Source organism: Lepisosteus oculatus, unplaced genomic scaffold (assembly GCF_040954835.1).
Source record: "Lepisosteus oculatus isolate fLepOcu1 unplaced genomic scaffold, fLepOcu1.hap2 HAP2_SCAFFOLD_62, whole genome shotgun sequence".
In the NCBI taxonomy this organism is placed as follows: domain Eukaryota; kingdom Metazoa; phylum Chordata; class Actinopteri; order Semionotiformes; family Lepisosteidae; genus Lepisosteus; species Lepisosteus oculatus.
In genome coordinates, this window is record NW_027168171.1 from 784742 (window position 1) to 802403 (window position 17662).

General features: G+C 52.7%; 9 non-coding genes and 2 pseudogenes across 9 annotated transcripts; 5 read left to right on the forward strand and 6 right to left on the reverse strand.

The window, feature by feature from the left end:
• Nucleotides 1-3754: 3754 nt before the first annotated feature.
• LOC138231984 (U4 spliceosomal RNA) lies at nucleotides 3755-3896 on the reverse strand. The gene has a single exon (XR_011186942.1). It is a non-coding gene; the product is annotated as a U4 spliceosomal RNA (small nuclear RNA).
• Nucleotides 3897-5204: 1308 nt separating this feature from the next.
• Nucleotides 5205-5323, forward strand: LOC138231847 (5S ribosomal RNA). The gene has a single exon (XR_011186818.1). It is a non-coding gene; the product is annotated as a 5S ribosomal RNA (ribosomal RNA).
• Nucleotides 5324-5959: 636 nt separating this feature from the next.
• On the reverse strand, nucleotides 5960-6123 carry LOC138231866 (U1 spliceosomal RNA). Its single transcript, XR_011186829.1, has one exon. It is a non-coding gene; the product is annotated as a U1 spliceosomal RNA (small nuclear RNA).
• A 1807-nt stretch (nucleotides 6124-7930) lies between these two features.
• LOC138231856 (5S ribosomal RNA) lies at nucleotides 7931-8039 on the forward strand (annotated as a pseudogene).
• Nucleotides 8040-8675: 636 nt separating this feature from the next.
• On the reverse strand, nucleotides 8676-8839 carry LOC138231877 (U1 spliceosomal RNA). Its single transcript, XR_011186840.1, has one exon. It is a non-coding gene; the product is annotated as a U1 spliceosomal RNA (small nuclear RNA).
• Nucleotides 8840-10646: 1807 nt separating this feature from the next.
• LOC138232080 (5S ribosomal RNA) lies at nucleotides 10647-10765 on the forward strand. Its single transcript, XR_011187039.1, has one exon. It is a non-coding gene; the product is annotated as a 5S ribosomal RNA (ribosomal RNA).
• Nucleotides 10766-11401: 636 nt separating this feature from the next.
• Nucleotides 11402-11565, reverse strand: LOC138231867 (U1 spliceosomal RNA). The gene has a single exon (XR_011186830.1). It is a non-coding gene; the product is annotated as a U1 spliceosomal RNA (small nuclear RNA).
• A 1808-nt stretch (nucleotides 11566-13373) lies between these two features.
• LOC138232074 (5S ribosomal RNA) lies at nucleotides 13374-13492 on the forward strand. The gene has a single exon (XR_011187033.1). It is a non-coding gene; the product is annotated as a 5S ribosomal RNA (ribosomal RNA).
• Nucleotides 13493-14128: 636 nt separating this feature from the next.
• LOC138231868 (U1 spliceosomal RNA) lies at nucleotides 14129-14292 on the reverse strand. Its single transcript, XR_011186831.1, has one exon. It is a non-coding gene; the product is annotated as a U1 spliceosomal RNA (small nuclear RNA).
• Nucleotides 14293-16100: 1808 nt separating this feature from the next.
• Nucleotides 16101-16219, forward strand: LOC138231851 (5S ribosomal RNA; annotated as a pseudogene).
• Nucleotides 16220-16855: 636 nt separating this feature from the next.
• LOC138231870 (U1 spliceosomal RNA) lies at nucleotides 16856-17019 on the reverse strand. Its single transcript, XR_011186833.1, has one exon. It is a non-coding gene; the product is annotated as a U1 spliceosomal RNA (small nuclear RNA).
• Between the last annotated feature and the right edge of the window lie 643 nt (nucleotides 17020-17662).

Consider the following 17662-nt stretch of genomic DNA (forward strand, 5'->3'; position numbering starts at 1 on the left):
TAAAATGTTATTTTCACATATATTAATGTAATAAATGATTGCTTATGCTTTATAAACAAATCTAATTAAAATAAAAGCTTACGTTTTGTATTTATCTTGTACCATAGAACATGATTTGCTTTGTATTTCAAGCCCACAAAGTGTCCAAATGTTCTATGATCATTTCTTTCAGCATTAGGGACTAAATATACCAAACGTATGATGCTAAAATCCTGAAAAAAGGATGTGCTCCATCTCGTCAGTAGATTGGATTCCAAAACTGATTTGGGTCAATATACATTACCTTTGAAATTAAAGTACAGTCTACTGTAGGGAACCATCAACTTAGAAAGCATTGGCCTTCCCTGGGGGTCAGGTAGGTGCAAAAGATAAACCTTTATCCTATCTTTATCTTAAGATAAGTGGCCAAGCAGTATTTTTCCAAGTTTCACCAAGCACATCATGTTGCCATAGTAGACAAAGTTCTATAAAATGTTAAATAACTTTTAAAAAAAGCATTTTGGTCTTACAGTACTGTACAAGGTGAATTAAACTGTCCCTGGTAATAAAAAGTAATTAGAAGCATCTCAGAAACTTTATCTCTAGAAACATTAGCTGTTTTATATCATGTAATTTAGTGTGATGTTGTCAGAATTCAAGGACATTATCACACACAGAAATTGGTTCAGTTAAATCTAAAAAACACAGCTAAACATGGGTTTAAATGTAACAGAAGTCTTACCTCTTGTCAAAAGATTTAATTCAAGAAGCGATGTAATAAATGATTGCTTATGCTTTATAAAGAAATCTAATTAAAATAAAAGCTTAAGTTTTGTATTTATCTTGTACCATAGAACATGATTTTCTTTGTATTTGAAGCCCACAAAGTGTCCAAATGATGCACTACATGATATAAGGAAGATTATCACATGCATATCGGTATTATCTTTCTTATGAAAATGCATTCCTTTCATTACCTTTAACTTTTTAAAATGAACTCAAATTGTGTATAATGTAATAATTTAAGTAGAATAGATTCAGGTAGGAAATATAGAGTCATGATGTTTATGGCTGACATCATTTCACATGGGTGAATTTTAAGCTAAGAAATAAAAACATTTACAATGAAGATACCATTGCTTAATTTTAAATGCCTTTAAAAAATAAATACCTCCTGAGAATAATTTGCCACTCCCAGATCCTTGGTAAGGTACTGTTTGAATCCAATCAGGAGAGGAGCATCCAGGGAGTGCTTTCTATAGAGTCCAGCTTGGGCCACTCTCTTCCGGCCTGCTGATACTTTTTAACTACTCAGGGCCTGTAAGGATATAAAACACCGGTTTAAACATTTTATACCTATAAGACAACTTAGAATTTTAGTAAAAAATTGATACATCTGAAAAATAAAAAGTCTTACTGCTGATAGAGTTCTTCAGAGCTCACATCTTCCCCTTCCTTATCCGCTTCTGTTTCAGTTTCTAGAGCAGCCTCTGGCATCTCTTCCTCCTGGACAGCGGCCTCTTGCTCAGGGCCGCTGGAATGCAGGTAGATTCTTTTCAACATGCTTTTATATAATATGTTGTAACAATGATTTCAAAAAGAAACTACAGAAGCCTTACAGATTAAAAATATCTCACCTTGCCAATGTGTCTTCAGGCTTCCCATGTACAAAAAGGCCCAAGGACTCTAGCAGTCTTACAACCACTATCCTGTTTGCCTCACCAGACACGATCTCTATTCTGTGGTAATCCACGATGACCCCGTTCTTCAGGTGATTCATCATGTCCTCCCTCGCCTGTTGAGAGGCCATCCTGATCTTTTCTGCCGTGGCGTGCTTCATACACGCCCTCTTCAAGTGAGCAGGAAGCTGATCAAGAGTATTCAGGCACATCTTGCACACCAGGGGAATCCTCGCGGGTTTCCTTTGAAAATAAATAATACCATCTGTGTATAGAAACAAGCTAAGACTGATTTCTTAAATTATCCTTAATTTTCTCTCTCATAGTTTGAGCATAATGATTTTATTGCATTTATATAAGAATTGCTCATTGCTCCTAAATAAATAATGGTTTCATAAAAAAGTGAACACTTACTTGGTCTCAGTCACAGACTTTCCAATAGAAGCCATTGTGGAGTTCAGCAACTGCAGGTCCTAGAAGTGGGGAAGGAATTTTAAAAGAGAAATTGAATTACAATACAGAAGGAATGGCTGAGGGATCACTGAAATATATATATACAAATTCCAAAGACTGAGTCCATATAGAAACAACTACCTTTCATTTTCAGTATAAGAAAAAAAAACATTATCTTCCAAAGCATCATAAAATTGTCCCTTCTTCCAGACTCTACTTCTCTCTTGTAGTAGTATAGCAGACCTTTCCAGGTGAGCAGATCACAGAGTCTGAAATGAGCTTCCTCCATCAAGCAAAGTACCTGAACATGACTCTGTCTTCATAAAAGCGCTCCTGTAATAAAGAAATTAAATCCGAAATCAAGAGGGCAGTTGCCTACTGAAATACAAGAAGTCATCAATTTTAACCTAGCAACACATTAAAGGCTGCATCTATACAAGTACGATTCTAGAAATGCTCACCAGATTACGTTTTAAGAAGGAACTGCGCCTCAGGTTTCGCCGAGATCTTAACTCGGATGGCAGGATTCAGAGTCCGGAGTGTGGACTGATGGCGCACGGAGGGTCCATATACTGTGGATCCCTCAGTGATCTTCCGCGTATTCAAACCGCTAGCGTGTGACTCCCCTGTCCCCGTGACCTCATTGCTCTGCTCTCTCCTCTGTGCAGCTGAGCCCGACTCACGGTAAAATGGAAAAAAATATGCCCTCGACGTGAGATTTATTCTGGAGCGAGCCAGTGTTGCGCATAGCTGCCTTCAAAGCAGTTAACCCAGGTTCGATTCCCGGCCAACGCAGTTGCGAATGTTTTCAAATGCTGTCATGAGCCTTGGATTGTGACTAGCAAAGCGAAGCCCTTTGAAAGAGCTAAAGCACTGCAAAACGGAATTGAAGGAGAACCTTACAGGGGATTCTGAGCAGTGTCTGCATACATGCAGTCAGATAAAGGTGCTGAAAGCTTGAGCTACTCTCAATGTCATGCTGCCCTTCCCCGGAGTAAATCTGTTACATTGAAAGAATGCTTCTGGCAGGTTCAAAAAGAGACCCTTGTTAATTGGAGAAATCAATGATTTCGAATGAATTCTGTATGCGTTAAAAGACAGCTATACACAGAAAACACGCAGGACACTGCTCATGATGTTTCCCGAGCCGAAACACAGTGCGTTTTTTCAAGCCATTTGACAAAGCCCACCCACTGAAAACTGCAGCAGATCGTGTAAAGACGTTCAACTTTGTAACTACTGCACGCACAGGAAGCAGAATAAATTCCTCTTTTCAAACTGTCAAAGGTTTGCTTTGCGAACGCTGCAGGACATCGCACAATCTCTTTTGAATGGGGACAAACGATTTCTTATGGGGCGCAGTAAGTACAGACGTTTAAAATGCTCCACTCATGCCGACGATGCAGCATGAAGAAGCGCAACCTAACGTTTGACAGACAAAAGCCAGGCGCCGCTACGAGCAATATGAAATCATACTGACAAGCACACGGCGTTTCGCGCTGACACAAAAGTAATCTCGACAGACGCTGTTCTCTGCATAAAGCTGAAAGAGCTAAAGAGCGTTTCTGTTGACACGTAACAAGTTCGTTTCTTTCTACCATGATATCACCGTGACCAAATCTGTCTTTAAACACCTTGCTCAGTCTCTGACGAGACTGTCAAAAATTGCTTTCGCCGATTGTATTGCAAACCGGCGGAAGCGGGGTATTGGGAAAAGTTTTCAACTAGCAATAATCACGCCTCGGCTAACCCTCACAGGCTACGATACTGCCACTGCGCAAAGCTGACGGTTGCCAGGCAACCGCGGGGATCCTATGGAAATCGTTATCGATCGTGTCATGGCATGTCGTTGCTATAACGCTTCATATTTGTCGTCTTCTTCTTCTTCTAGCTTGAGGTTTTGAAGAATTTCATGACAGACAAGGGCTCCGTTGGGAACAAAGGGCGTTGTGAGAAAACCGTTGCTTATTTTCAGCAGCAGAAATACAACCCTTTAAATACAAGATGACAGAACAATGACGAAGGGCATGCCGGGAGGAACTCATGCACTACAGAGGAAAGGGGGCGGGCACGTACAGTTCACATTCAAGCCACAAGCACTCTTCTTGGATGTTGCACAAACAAATCCTAACGTCTTGAAAGCATTGCAGCATGTTTGTGTCCCACTTCCCGTGGCTGCGGGACGACTGACACGAACGGACAAACACAATCTGTGGCGTTTAGCGTGACATAGTCTTGCAGGCATCGTGCTGTCTCACTGCAATATTATACCGCTGGAGGAAACAGTCCATCTGGCCATGAAACTCATTTGAACGTCTAGCTACAGCAACTAACAATATCATGATTTATTCAGGATGTGTGGAATCAGCACGTCCCGGAGACAGCTTCCGAAATCGTGAGCATTCTCTGGTGGTAGGGGCGTTCAAGATGGCGCTCAGGTGGGAGGTAAAGTTTAGTGGTTAGGGAGTTTTTTTGAGTTTTTCATGACCTGAATGTTAATTTTTGCTTTTTTTGACTACAGAAAAATAAGGACTTAACACTAGTTGTTTAAACTTCAGTTATAATTGAAAGAAAAAAAAACGATTTTTTTTTAGGTTTAAAAAGTCCGATATGAGTAACACTGGGAAAAGAGAGTGCTGGGTCTTCGAAGGAGAACTCTAAGATACCTCAATCGTATATGTATAGCACTACAAAAAAATCGATGGCAACTAAAGGGAAAAGTGAAGCAGCTGCAGGGGCAGCAAGAGGGCGGAGGCGCCGCGCGCCCGGCCGAAGTGTTGGACCGGTGCGCTTTACGTGCTGAAATAAACACGCGACAGCCCCGAAATGTTTCCAGAGTGCTGTGCACTGAAGACTTGCCTGGTGCTCCTCCGTGCAGATTCTTTGTCCTCCTCCAGTGCGGGACGAGCCAACAAAAGGGAGCGCATTCGCCAACATCCAGGCACGCAATGCGATTTGGAAAGCAGCTCCTTTCCAAAGAGTTGCACACGAACGATCCTTCAGTTGCACACGAACGATCCTTCAGTGTGTGGCGGGGGCACGGAGCCCCCGCCACACACAGCTTCAAGTAGCGAGTCAGGCGCCAGGGCTTTCGCTTACGGCCACACCACCCTGAACACGCCCGATCTCGTCTGATCTTGGAAGCTAAGCAGGGTCGGGCCTGGTTAGTACTTGGATGGGAGACTGCCTGGGAATACCAGGTGCTGTAAGCTTTTGCTCTCCCGGCCAGCAGGGGTCGCCGTTGGTGCCGTAGGCTTTGGGAGGAAAACCTGCAGGATGGAAAGGTGATCTATAGCCTCATCTCTAGAGATGTTTTGTTGCTGTGGCATGTGTGGGACCCATATTCAAAAAAAAAAACCCGTCTGTAAAACGAATATCGAAGCTGCCTCTAAATCTGCAAATGAAGATGAGTCGATAAACCACTCGTTTTTCGTATAACTAGACATATATTCATTTGTTACCGATTTCATTCATTGAGCACGGATACAATAGAGGTACAGCCATTCACTGTTTGACATGTCTGCACTGGTACAGAACCGAGCAATCAGAAAACGGGTGAAACTGTCTTTAGACTCAGCATACAGTACCGAGGCCCCCCATGACCAAATAAAGGCTAACCTCGATAATCAGCCTAAAGAACGCAGACTACAGCAAAACGACTGACTTTGAAAAGGGAATGAACGTCCGGAAGGAGTAGTGGAACTAGCTTGAGATGCTTCTCCGGACCCCTAACTAAAAGCCAGCGAGAACCAGCAGCGGTGTCCACTCCTGTCGAACCGGGATCCTTCCGCAGCCACGCAGCTCGTGGTGTCCTAACCCTCCCGTATCTGATTTTGGACCAAGCACATCAGGGGAGAGCGCGAACGCAGTCCCCCACTACCAGAAATTATGCAGTCGAGATTCCCACATTTGGGGAATTCGCAGGGGTCAGCACAGCCGGAGTGCAATGGCCGAGCCTCGCCCTGGGTGAACCTCCTTCTTGATCAAGGTATCTCCCCTGCCAGGTAAGTATGAGTTAAACAGGCCCCTGCAAGCGGCCCGCACCCACAGCACAAATCGCGCAGCCTAGGCCACCTCCTCGCCCCGCACGCCACCGCCTCCTGCTGGGCCCACTCTTTCACACACTCACACGCCACACTAACACTCAAAAGTGTGGGCAAAACGAGAAAACGAGCGCGCCGTTTCCTACACATCTGCAGTCGCCGTTGCGCATTCGCAGCATGTCCCGGGATGCAATTCGGCCTCATTTGCATAACTCCAGACCGGCAGATCGCCACGCAAGCTCGCGACGTGCACCTGCCACACACCGAACAAACCTTTTCAGCAATTTCCAAAAAACGGGCCTGCTCGCCTGCCCACAAGGCTCCGTCTCTTACCTGCTCTCCAGAGCCTGCTGCCTTCTGTGCTTTTCTCTCGGCACCGCTGCAGTGCACACAACTCCTGCAGCGGGAGGGGGGGAGAAAGTTCCCGCGCTCCGCCGCAGGGAAGGCTCGCTCCGTGCGCACACGTCCTTTCGATGCCAGTCCAACAAGTGCTCCGCATTAGCTGCGTCGGGGCTCCGGCGTGTCGCACCTCACCTCACCTCGCCCTACCCCCTCCTTGAATGTCTGCCGCTGGGCATGCCCCGCTCTCCTCCGCCTTATCTTATCGCGTGTGAGCACCGACAATGGCCACAATGCCGGGGAATGGCACCTGTAAAGTGTTAATTGGGGCACAGGAACAGCCCGTCTCGTCTCGGGGGGGCCGGCTTCAGAGACAATACAGCAAACACAGCGGGGCGGGGGAAGAAGACGACACCACACATGCGGGTACATTCAGCTCCGGCGGGAACGAGACATTTGTCGGTCTTTTCAAGTGCCGAGAGCCGAGCAATCCTTCACTTGTATCGTTTCTCCCCGGTGACTAGATCTGGCCCTGCGACTCTCGACTGGGCTCACCCCCGGGGCAGCCCAGCAGGTGTGAGCCTGGCCGGCACCCGGATGGGAGATTCCACCCCGGAAAAGCTCCGGTTGCTGCTGCTCCTGCAAGAGGTGTGACTGGGACCAGTAGGGAGCGCTCACCCTGCGGGCTGTGTGGCTCTCTTACGCCCCAGCCTCCTGATGGCGACACTCTGCTGCACAAACAGGCGCCGTCCTTCGGGGGAGGCGTCAAACCGAGGTCCCGACCCTCCTTGGCCATTAGGAAACCCCAGGGCGTCTCTCAAAAAGAGACGCCGGGAGTGTCCCTCTGGTGTTAGTGCTCCCCTTTACCCATCAGTCGGGGTCTCCTCCTAATCCCCGTCTCACCTGTAACAATCAATGACGAGGCCCCCCTGTCCGTGAGATTTAGTACTCGCGCAAGAGACCGGGGGCAGAGCGCGAACGCGGTCCCCCGCCCCCCACAAAGTGCGCGCTCCGGGTTCCCTCTCGGGGCCCTGCAACACAGCGGAAGGGCAGCGAGAAGGAGCCTCTTGCTCTGACGCCGCAAGGCCACAAGAGGGCGGAGGCGCCGCACGCCCGGCCGACGTGTTGGACCGGTGCGCTTTACGTGCTGAAATAAACACGCGAAAGCCCCGAAATGTTTCCAGAGTGCTGTGCACTGGAGGTTTTTGTCTGGTGAAGACTTGCCTGGTGCTCCTCCGTGCAGATTGTTTGTCCTCCTCCAGTGCGGGACGAGCCAACACAAGGGAGCGCATTCGCCAACATCCAGGCACGCAATGCGATTTGGAAAGCAGTTCCTTTCCAAAGAGTTGCACACGAACGATCCTTCAGTCCCGCTCGGGGGGCACGGAACCCCCGCCACACACAGCTTCAAGTAGCGAGTCAGGCGCCGGGGCTTTCGCTTACGGCCACACCACCCTGAACACGCCCGATCTCGGAAGCTAAGCAGCGTCGGGCCTGGTTAGTACTTGGATGGGAGACTGCCTGGGAATACCAGGTGCTGTAAGCTTTTGCTCTCCCGGCCAGCAGGGGTCGCCGTTGGTGCCGTAGGCTTTGGGAGGAAAACCTGCAGGATGGAAAGGTGATCTATAGCCTCATCTCTAGAGATGTTTTGTTGCTGTGGCATGTGTGTGACCCATATTCAAAAAAAAAAACCCGTCTGTAAAACGAATATCGAAGCTGCCTCTAAATCTGCAAATGAAGATGAGTCGATAAACCACTCGTTTTTCGTATAACTAGACATATATTCATTTGTTACCGATTTCATTCATTGAGCACGGATACAATAGAGGTACAGCCATTCACTGTTTGACATGTCTGCACTGGTACAGAACCGAGCAATCAGAAAACGGGTGAAACTGTCTTTAGACTCAGCATACAGTACCGAGGCCCCCCATGACCAAATAAAGGCTAACCTCGATAATCAGCCTAAAGAACGCAGACTACAGCAAAACGACTGACTTTGAAAAGGGAATGAACGTCCGGAAGGAGTAGTGGAACTAGCTTGAGATGCTTCTCCGGACCCCTAACTAAAAGCCAGCGAGAACCAGCAGCGGCGTCCACTCCTGTCGAACCGGGATCCTTCCGCAGCCACGCAGCTCGTGGTGTCCTAACCCTCCCGTATCTGATTTTGGACCAAGCACATCAGGGGAGAGCGCGAACGCAGTCCCCCACTACCAGAAATTATGCAGTCGAGATTCCCACAGTTGGGGAATTCGCAGGGGTCAGCACAGCCGGAGTGCAATGGCCAAGCCTCGCCCTGGGTGAACCTCCTTCTTGATCAAGGTATCTCCCCTGCCAGGTAAGTATGAGTTAAACAGGCCCCTGCAAGCGGCCCGCACCCACAGCACAAATCGCGCAGCCTAGGCCACCTCCTCGCCCCGCACGCCACCGCCTCCTGCTGGGCCCACTCTTTGACACACTCACACGCCACACTAACACTCAAAAGTGTGGGCAAAACGAGAAAACGAGCGCGCCGTTTCCTACACATCTGCAGTCGCCGTTGCGCATTCGCAGCATGTCCCGGGATGCAATTCGGCCTCATTTGCATAACTCCAGACCGGCAGATCGCCACGCAAGCTCGCGACGTGCGCCTGCCACACACCGAACAAACCTTTTCAGCAATTTCCAAAAAACGGGCCTGCTCGCCTGCCCACAAGGCTCCGTCTCTTACCTGCTCTCCAGAGCCTGCTGCCTTCTTTGCTTTTCTCTCGGCACCGCTGCAGTGCACACAACTCCTGCAGCGGGAGGGGGGGAGAAAGTTCCCACGCTCCGCCGCAGGGAAGGCTCGCTCCGTGCGCACACGTCCTTTCGATGCCAGTCCAACAAGTGCTCCGCATTAGCTGCGTCGGGGCTCCGGCGTGTCGCACCTCACCTCACCTCGCACTGCCCCCTCCTTGAATGTCTGCCGCTGGGCATGCCCCGCTCTCCTCCGCCTTATCTTATCGCGTGTGAGCACCGACAATGGCCACAATGCCGGGGAATGGCACCTGTAAAGTGTTAATTGGGGCACAGGAACAGCCCGTCTCGTCTCGGGGGGGCCGGCTTCAGAGACAATACAGCAAACACAGCGGGGCGGGGGAAGAAGACGACACCACACATGCGGGTACATTCAGCTCCGGCGGGAACGAGACATTTGTCGGTCTTTTCAAGTGCCGAGAGCCGAGCAATCCTTCACTTGTATCGTTTCTCCCCGGTGACTAGATCTGGCCCTGCGACTCTCGACTGGGCTCACCCCCGGGGCAGCCCAGCAGGTGTGAGCCTGGCCGGCACCCGGATGGGAGATTCCACCCCGGAAAAGCTCCGGTTGCTGCTGCTCCTGCAAGAGGTGTGACTGGGACCAGTAGGGAGCGCTCACCCTGCGGGCTGTGTGGCTCTCTTACGCCCCAGCCTCCTGATGGCGACACTCTGCTGCACAAACAGGCGCCGTCCTTCGGGGGAGGCGTCAAACCTAGGTCCCGACCCTCCTTGGCCATTAGGAAACCCCAGGGCGTCTCTCAAAAAGAGACGCCGGGGGTGTCCCTCTGGTGTTAGTGCTCCCCTTTACACATCAGTCGGGGTCTCCTCCTAATCCCCGTCTCACCTGTAACAATCAATGACGAGGCCCCCCTGTCCGTGAGATTTAGTACTCGCGCAAGAGACCGGGGGCAGAGCGCGAACGCGGTCCCCCGCCCCCCACAAAGTGCGCGCTCCGGGTTCCCTCTCGGGGCCCTGCAACACAGCGGAAGGGCAGCGAGAAGGAGCCTCTTGCTCTGACGCCGCAAGGCCACAAGAGGGCGGAGGCGCCGCGCGCCCAGCCGACGTGTTGGACCGGTGCGCTTTACGTGCTGAAATAAACACGCGAAAGCCCCGAAATGTTTCCAGAGTGCTGTGCACTGGAGGTTTTTGTCTGGTGAAGACTTGCCTGGTGCTCCTCCGTGCAGATTGTTTGTCCTCCTCCAGTGCGGGACGAGCCAACACAAGGGAGCGCATTCGCCAACATCCAGGCACGCAATGCGATTTGGAAAACAGCTCCTTTCCAAAGAGTTGCAAACGAACGATCCTTCAGTCCCGCTCGGGGGGCACGGAACCCCCGCCACACACAGCTTCAAGTAGCGAGTCAGGCGCCGGGGCTTTCGCTTACGGCCACACCACCCTGAACACGCCCGATCTCGTCTGATCTCGAAAGCTAAGCAGCGTCGGGCCTGGTTAGTACTTGGATGGGAGACTGCCTGGGAATACCAGGTGCTGTAAGCTTTTGCTCTCCCGGCCAGCAGGGGTCGCCGTTGGTGCCGTAGGCTTTGGGAGGAAAACCTGCAGGATGGAAAGGTGATCTATAGCCTCATCTCTAGAGATGTTTTGTTGCTGTGGCATGTGTGTGACCCATATTCAAAAAAAAAAACCCGTCTGTAAAACGAATATCGAAGCTGCCTCTAAATCTGCAAATGAAGATGAGTCGATAAACCACTCGTTTTTCGTATAACTAGACATATATTCATTTGTTACCGATTTCATTCATTGAGCACGGATACAATAGAGGTACAGCCATTCACTGTTTGACATGTCTGCACTGGTACAGAACCGAGCAATCAGAAAACGGGTGAAACTGTCTTTAGACTCAGCATACAGTACCGAGGCCCCCCATGACCAAATAAAGGCTAACCTCGATAATCAGCCTAAAGAACGCAGACTACAGCAAAACGACTGACTTTGAAAAGGGAATGAACGTCCGGAAGGAGTAGTGGAACTAGCTTGAGATGCTTCTCCGGACCCCTAACTAAAAGCCAGCGAGAACCAGCAGCGGCGTCCACTACTGTCGAACCGGGATCCTTCCGCAGCCATGCAGCTCGTGGTGTCCTAACCCTCCCGTATCTGATTTTGGACCAAGCACATCAGGGGAGAGCGCGAACGCAGTCCCCCACTACCAGAAATTATGCAGTCGAGATTCCCACATTTGGGGAATTCGCAGGGGTCAGCACAGCCGGAGTGCAATGGCCGAGCCTCGCCCTGGGTGAACCTCCTTCTTGATCAAGGTATCTCCCCTGCCAGGTAAGTATGAGTTAAACAGGCCCCTGCAAGCGGCCCGCACCCACAGCACAAATCGCGCAGCCTAGGCCACCTCCTCGCCCCGCACGCCACCGCCTCCTGCTGGGCCCACTCTTTCACACACTCACACGCCACACTAACACTCAAAAGTGTGGGCAAAACGAGAAAACGAGCGCGCCGTTTCCTACACATCTGCAGTCGCCGTTGCGCATTCGCAGCATGTCCCGGGATGCAATTCGGCCTCATTTGCATAACTCCAGACCGGCAGATCGCCACGCAAGCTCGCGACGTGCGCCTGCCACACACCGAACAAACCTTTTCAGCAATTTCCAAAAAACGGAGCCTGCTCGCCTGCCCACAAGGCTCCGTCTCTTACCTGCTCTCCAGAGCCTGCTGCCTTCTGTGCTTTTCTCTCGGCACCGCTGCAGCGCACACAACTCCTGCAGCGGGAGGGGGGGAGAAAGTTCCAGCGCTCCGCCGCAGGGAAGGCTCGCTCCGTGCACACACGTCCTTTCGATGCCAGTCCAACAAGTGCTCCGCATTAGCTGCGTCGGGGCTCCGGCGTGTCGCACCTCACCTCACCTCGCACTGCCCCCTCCTTGAATGTCTGCCGCTGGGCATGCCCCGCTCTCCTCCGCCTTATCTTATCGCGTGTGAGCACCGACAATGGCCACAATGCCGGGGAATGGCACCTGTAAAGTGTTAATTGGGGCACAGGAACAGCCCGTCTCGTCTCGGGGGGGCCGGCTTCAGAGACAATACAGCAAACACAGCGGGGCGGGGGAAGAAGACGACACCACACATGCGGGTACATTCAGCTCCGGCGGGAACGAGACATTTGTCGGTCTTTTCAAGTGCCGAGAGCTGAGCAATCCTTCACTTGTATCGTTTCTCCCCGGTGACTAGATCTGGCCCTGCGACTCTCGACTGGGCTCACCCCCGGGGCAGCCCAGCAGGTGTGAGCCTGGCCGGCACCCGGATGGGAGATTCCACCCCGGAAAAGCTCCGGTTGCTGCTGCTCCTGCAAGAGGTGTGACTGGGACCAGTAGGGAGCGCTCACCCTGCGGGCTGTGTGGCTCTCTTACGCCCCAGCCTCCTGATGGCGACACTCTGCTGCACAAACAGGCGCCGTCCTTCGGGGGAGGCGTCAAACCTAGGTCCCGACCCTCCTTGGCCATTAGGAAACCCCAGGGCGTCTCTCAAAAAGAGACGCCGGGGGTGTCCCTCTGGTGTTAGTGCTCCCCTTTACACATCAGTCGGGGTCTCCTCCTAATCCCCGTCTCACCTGTAACAATCAATGACGAGGCCCCCCTGTCCGTGAGATTTAGTACTCGCGCAAGAGACCGGGGGCAGAGCGCGAACGCGGTCCCCCGCCCCCCACAAAGTGCGCGCTCCGGGTTCCCTCTCGGGGCCCTGCAACACAGCGGAAGGGCAGCGAGAAGGAGCCTCTTGCTCTGACGCCGCAAGGCCACAAGAGGGCGGAGGCGCCGCGCACCCGGCCGACGTGTTGGACCGGTGCGCTTTACGTGCTGAAATAAACACGCGAAAGCCCCGAAATGTTTCCAGAGTGCTGTGCACTGGAGGTTTTTGTCTGGTGAAGACTTGCCTGGTGCTCCTCCGTGCAGATTGTTTGTCCTCCTCCAGTGCGGGACGAGCCAACACAAGGGAGCGCATTCGCCAACATCCAGGCACGCAATGCGATTTGGAAAGCAGCTCCTTTCCAAAGAGTTGCACACGAACGATCCTTCAGTCCCGCTCGGGGGGCACGGAACCCCCGCCACACACAGCTTCAAGTAGCGAGTCAGGCGCCGGGGCTTTCGCTTACGGCCACACCACCCTGAATACGCCCGATCTCGTCTGATCTCGGAAGCTAAGCAGCGTTGGGCCTGGTTAGTACTTGGATGGGAGACTGCCTGGGAATACCAGGTGCTGTAAGCTTTTGCTCTCCCGGCCAGCAGGGGTCGCCGTTGGTGCCGTAGGCTTTGGGAGGAAAACCTGCAGGATGGAAAGGTGATCTATAGCCTCATCTCTAGAGATGTTTTGTTGCTGTGGCATGTGTGTGACCCATATTCAAAAAAAAAAACCCGTCTGTAAAACGAATATCGAAGCTGCCTCTAAATCTGCAAATGAAGATGAGTCGATAAACCACTCGTTTTTCGTATAACTAGACATATATTCATTTGTTACCGATTTCATTCATTGAGCACGGATACAATAGAGGTACAGCCATTCACTGTTTGACATGTCTGCACTGGTACAGAACCGAGCAATCAGAAAACGGGTGAAACTGTCTTTAGACTCAGCATACAGTACCGAGGCCCCCCATGACCAAATAAAGGCTAACCTCGATAATCAGCCTAAAGAACGCAGACTACAGCAAAACGACTGACTTTGAAAAGGGAATGAACGTCCGGAAGGAGTAGTGGAACTAGCTTGAGATGCTTCTCCGGACCCCTAACTAAAAGCCAGCGAGAACCAGCAGCGGCGTCCACTACTGTCGAACCGGGATCCTTCCGCAGCCACGCAGCTCGTGGTGTCCTAACCCTCCCGTATCTGATTTTGGACCAAGCACATCAGGGGAGAGCGCGAACGCAGTCCCCCACTACCAGAAATTATGCAGTCGAGATTCCCACATTTGGGGAATTCGCAGGGGTCAGCACAGCCGGAGTGCAATGGCCGAGCCTCGCCCTGGGTGAACCTCCTTCTTGATCAAGGTATCTCCCCTGCCAGGTAAGTATGAGTTAAACAGGCCCCTGCAAGCGGCCCGCACCCACAGCACAAATCGCGCAGCCTAGGCCACCTCCTCGCCCCGCACGCCACCGCCTCCTGCTGGGCCCACTCTTTCACACACTCACACGCCACACTAACACTCAAAAGTGTGGGCAAAACGAGAAAACGAGCGCGCCGTTTCCTACACATCTGCAGTCGCCGTTGCGCATTCGCAGCATGTCCCGGGATGCAATTCGGCCTCATTTGCATAACTCCAGACCGGCAGATCGCCACGCAAGCTCGCGACGTGCGCCTGCCACACACCGAACAAACCTTTTCAGCAATTTCCAAAAAACGGAGCCTGCTCGCCTGCCCACAAGGCTCCGTCTCTTACCTGCTCTCCAGAGCCTGCTGCCTTCTGTGCTTTTCTCTCGGCACCGCTGCAGCGCACACAACTCCTGCAGCGGGAGGGGGGGAGAAAGTTCCAGCGCTCCGCCGCAGGGAAGGCTCGCTCCGTGCACACACGTCCTTTCGATGCCAGTCCAACAAGTGCTCCGCATTAGCTGCGTCGGGGCTCCGGCGTGTCGCACCTCACCTCACCTCACACTGCCCCCTCCTTGAATGTCTGCCGCTGGGCATGCCCCGCTCTCCTCCGCCTTATCTTATCGCGTGTGAGCACCGACAATGGCCACAATGCCGGGGAATGGCACCTGTAAAGTGTTAATTGGGGCACAGGAACAGCCCGTCTCGTCTCGGGGGGGCCGGCTTCAGAGACAATACAGCAAACACAGCGGGGCGGGGGAAGAAGACGACACCACACATGCGGGTACATTCAGCTCCGGCGGGAACGAGACATTTGTCGGTCTTTTCAAGTGCCGAGAGCCGAGCAATCCTTCACTTGTATCGTTTCTCCCCGGTGACTAGATCTGGCCCTGCGACTCTCGACTGGGCTCACCCCCGGGGCAGCCCAGCAGGTGTGAGCCTGGCCGGCACCCGGATGGGAGATTCCACCCCGGAAAAGCTCCGGTTGCTGCTGCTCCTGCAAGAGGTGTGACTGGGACCAGTAGGGAGCGCTCACCCTGCGGGCTGTGTGGCTCTCTTACGCCCCAGCCTCCTGATGGCGACACTCTGCTGCACAAACAGGCGCCGTCCTTCGGGGGAGGCGTCAAACCTAGGTCCCGACCCTCCTTGGCCATTAGGAAACCCCAGGGCGTCTCTCCAAAAGAGACGCCGGGGGTGTCCCTCTGGTGTTAGTGCTCCCCTTTACACATCAGTCGGGGTCTCCTCCTAATCCCCGTCTCACCTGTAACAATCAATGACGAGGCCCCCCTGTCCGTGAGATTTAGTACTCGCGCAAGAGACCGGGGGCAGAGCGCGAACGCGGTCCCCCGCCCCCCACAAAGTGCGCGCTCCGGGTTCCCTCTCGGGGCCCTGCAACACAGCGGAAGGGCAGCGAGAAGGAGCCTCTTGCTCTGACGCCGCAAGGCCACAAGAGGGCGGAGGCGCCGCGCGCCCGGCCGACGTGTTGGACCGGTGCGCTTTACGTGCTGAAATAAACACGCGAAAGCCCCGAAATGTTTCCAGAGTGCTGTGCACTGGAGGTTTTTGTCTGGTGAAGACTTGCCTGGTGCTCCTCCGTGCAGATTGTTTGTCCTCCTCCAGTGCGGGACGAGCCAACACAAGGGAGCGCATTCGCCAACATCCAGGCACGCAATGCGATTTGGAAAGCAGCTCCTTTCCAAAGAGTTGCACACGAACGATCCTTCAGTCCCGCTCGGGGGGCACGGAACCCCCGCCACACACAGCTTCAAGTAGCGAGTCAGGCGCCGGGGTTTTCGCTTACGGCCACACCACCCTGAACACGCCTGATTTCGTCTGATCTCGGAAGCTAAGCAGCGTCAGGCCTGGTTAGTACTTGGATGGGAGACTGCCTGGGAATACCAGGTGCTGTAAGCTTTTGCTCTCCCGGCCAGCAGGGGTCGCCGTTGGTGCCGTAGGCTTTGGGAGGAAAACCTGCAGGATGGAAAGGTGATCTATAGCCTCATCTCTAGAGATGTTTTGTTGCTGTGGCATGTGTGTGACCCATATTCAAAAAAAAAAACCCGTCTGTAAAACGAATATCGAAGCTGCCTCTAAATCTGCAAATGAAGATGAGTCGATAAACCACTCGTTTTTCGTATAACTAGACATATATTCATTTGTTACCGATTTCATTCATTGAGCACGGATACAATAGAGGTACAGCCATTCACTGTTTGACATGTCTGCACTGGTACAGAACCGAGCAATCAGAAAACGGGTGAAACTGTCTTTAGACTCAGCATACAGTACCGAGGCCCCCCATGACCAAATAAAGGCTAACCTCGATAATCAGCCTAAAGAACGCAGACTACAGCAAAACGACTGACTTTGAAAAGGGAATGAACGTCCGGAAGGAGTAGTTGAACTAGCTTGAGATGCTTCTCCGGACCCCTAACTAAAAGCCAGCGAGAACCAGCAGCGGCGTCCACTCCTGTCGAACCGGGATCCTTCCGCAGCCACGCAGCTCGTGGTGTCCTAACCCTCCCGTATCTGATTTTGGACCAAGCACATCAGGGGAGAGCGCGAACGCAGTCCCCCACTACCAGAAATTATGCAGTCGAGATTCCCACATTTGGGGAATTCGCAGGGGTCAGCACAGCCGGAGTGCAATGGCCGAGCCTCGCCCTGGGTGAACCTCCTTCTTGATCAAGGTATCTCCCCTGCCAGGTAAGTATGAGTTAAACAAGCCCCTGCAAGCGGCCCGCACCCACAGCACAAATCGCGCAGCCTAGGCCACCTCCTCGCCCCGCACGCCACCGCCTCCTGCTGGGCCCACTCTTTCACACACTCACACGCCACACTAACACTCAAAAGTGTGGGCAAAACGAGAAAACGAGCGCGCCGTTTCCTACACATCTGCAGTCGCCGTTGCGCATTTGCAGCATGTCCCGGGATGCAATTCGGCCTCATTTGCATAACTCCAGACCGGCAGATCGCCACGCAAGCTCGCGACGTGCGCCTGCCACACACCGAACAAACTTTTTCAGCAATTTCCAAAAAACGGGCCTGCTCGCCTGCCCACAAGGCTCCGTCTCTTACCTGCTCTCCAGAGCCTGCTGCCTTCTGTGCTTTTCTCTCGGCACCGCTGCAGCGCACACAACTCCTGCAGCGGGAGGGGGGGAGAAAGTTCCCGCGCTCCGCCGCAGGGAAGGCTCGCTCCGTGCGCACACGTCCTTTCGATGCCAGTCCAACAAGTGCTCCGCATTAGCTGCGTTGGGGCTCCGGCGTGTCGCACCTCACCTTACCTCGCACTGCCCCCTCCTTGAATGTCTGCCGCTGGGCATGCCCCGCTCTCCTCCGCCTTATCTTATCGCGTGT